Source organism: Penaeus vannamei, chromosome 29 (genome assembly GCF_042767895.1).
Source record: "Penaeus vannamei isolate JL-2024 chromosome 29, ASM4276789v1, whole genome shotgun sequence".
NCBI lineage: Eukaryota > Metazoa > Arthropoda > Malacostraca > Decapoda > Penaeidae > Penaeus > Penaeus vannamei.
Window position 1 is genome coordinate 12116306 of NC_091577.1, and position 2500 is coordinate 12118805.

Below are 2500 nucleotides of genomic sequence, written 5' to 3' on the forward strand. Positions count from 1 at the left end.
TGAAATATCAAAATAACGGAATGTCGTTTTAAGCAATTTATCAAAATCATCCTTTTCAGGGTCATGGGAATAACTGTGGCGGATCTTTAAATAGCATCGTTTTGTAGTTTGAACTAGGGCGGTATCAGATCGCGGCTGGAACCTCCAGCGCCGTTCTTGATAAATGAAAACATCCTTGGCAGATGCTTTCGCAGTAGGTCGTCATGCCGACGGTCTCAAAAATTTCACCTCTAGCGTCGCAGTACAGATACCCCCGTCTGCTTCCTATTAATCATTACCATCGGGTTCCGAAAAACCGACAAAATAGAAGACCGAGGTCCTGTTCCGTGTTCCATGCACGACCATTCGGGCTGTAGGCAAAAACCAGCCTGCTCTGAGCTGCTCTAATTTTTTCAAAGTAAACGTGCCGGCCACAAGGGGACACCCGGTTGATTAAGGGCATAAAAACCCCATGTGCGCCGGCGCGGACACAGCTCGGAACCCGGCGGTAGCCGCGCCGCTGAGCCGGTCCGCCGGTCCGGAGCAGAAGTCAAACTACGAGCGTTTCAACCGCAACAACTTTAATATACTCTTGCGGAGCTGCAATTACCGCGGCGGCTGGCACCGAACTTGTCCTCCGCTCGATCCTCGTACAAGGAGTTCAAGTGTGTACTCATTCGAGTTGCGAGGCCCCGTTCGGGGCCTCGCAACAGTATTTTTCGTCACTACCTCCCCGTGCCGGGAGTGGGTAATTTGCGCGCCTGCTGCCTTCGCTTAGATCAATGGTAGCCGTTTCTCCAGGCTCCCTCTCCGGAATCGTTCCCTGATTCCCCGTTACCACGTGATAGCCATTGTAGGCGTTTAACCTACAATCAAAGAGCTGACCGAACCAGACGCCTGCAGGACGCAGCGCCGACCCAGCCAGGGTTGCGGGAGGGGTCGTGCCGCTCGGCAAAAAAGTTATTCCTGATTCACCTTAAAGATGTGCGCGGCCGGCCCCTTGCGGGAACCGGCTGCCGAGGGTACAGGTCTAATAAAAGCGCTCCTCCCTCGCGGTCGGAGACTACAAAAGGCATGTATTAGCTCTAGAATTACCACAGTTATCCAAAGTAATGCGGTTCAGCAGAGATCCAGTGAGGTTATATCTGATTCCAATGAGCCGTCCCGCGGTTTCGCCTTAAAGTCGGCCTGTACCACACATGCATGGCTTAATCTTTGAGACAAGCATATGACTACTGGCAGGATCAACCAGGTAGAAGCAACAACGCACACTAGCGTGGTCGTCATCGTCATATGAACATTAGGAGGAGGAGGACATGGAGGAAGAAGGAGGAGGAGGGAGACGATAGCAGCTTTCTCGAGCAGCAGCAACAGCAGCAGCTGCTGCCACTATCAGGCCTGCGCTGCGCCCTTACGGGGGAGGGCTGCCGCCGCCGCCTCCGCCACCGCTCTTCCGCTGCGGTCTTTCCTTCCTGCCTGCCTGCCTTCCTCTCGCTTCTCTCTTTCGACCTCTCCGGTTATTGTTACTTTGGCTTTTCACATGGCAAAACCCCCCCGGAAACGCCCAGCGACGACTCTCGCCCCGCTCTCTCGCGCCGCTGCGGCCAGAAGGGCAGGACCACAGCCGACACTGGCGGGGGTGGCACAGGGACTGGTTTACCCCGGCGGCCCCCGGTCGGCATCGTGGCGCGAGCCCGCGATTTTGCTGTGCCAGGAGTTCGGGGGGGGGGAGGGAAATTCGAGGAAGGGACCGACGCCCGAAGCTTACCAAGAGCACAGGACGGCACCCAAATCTAAAAGACACCACACACCCCCGGACGGCAAGAACGAGGAGAAAAGAGCAGAGCAACAAGGGACAGAAGAGGAAAGAAGCAGGGAGAGCGCCGCAACAGGAGGGAAGAGATGCAGCCATGGGTGTCCCCCTGTTATTGTCGGCGCGGTCCCTCAGCCATAACGACCGCAACCCAGGGCCCCTCCTGCGCCACGCCCAGGGAGAGGACGCCCTCCGCACGCGCCCCACCACCCACGCCCCCAGTAAGCGCCTCACTTTCTCGCAGGTGGAGGGCAAGTAACGCGACCCCAACCGCCAAGCCCGCTGCACCGCAGACTCCGCCCCCGCCCGCCACATTCGCCGGCCGACTGAAGGGGGACCCGCGCCCTCCTCTTCGCGTTCCAGGCCAGCCCAGCACGCTCGGCAGGGGTGGGGAGAGGGCACGTTGGCAGGCCAGGGCAGCAGGGACCGCTGCGGCCACGAAGCAACGCCGTCGCACGCCGCCGCGACGCCGTCACCCAAATGAAGGTGGACCGCACTGTAGTTGTGCGGCGCAGGCCGACTCAGCCCACACGACCGCGGGGCAGGGGCCGCTCAGCCCCAAGGGCCAAGGAAGGCAGCCCCTCCGACGGCCCCGGCAGCCAGGACCCCCCCAAAGCCTGCCTCGCTTTCGCCAGGACAGGAGCCGGAGCGGCAGGAGGCTTCCTCGCGGCCGCAGGGGCCACGCCCGCGCCCGCCGCCGCCCACTCC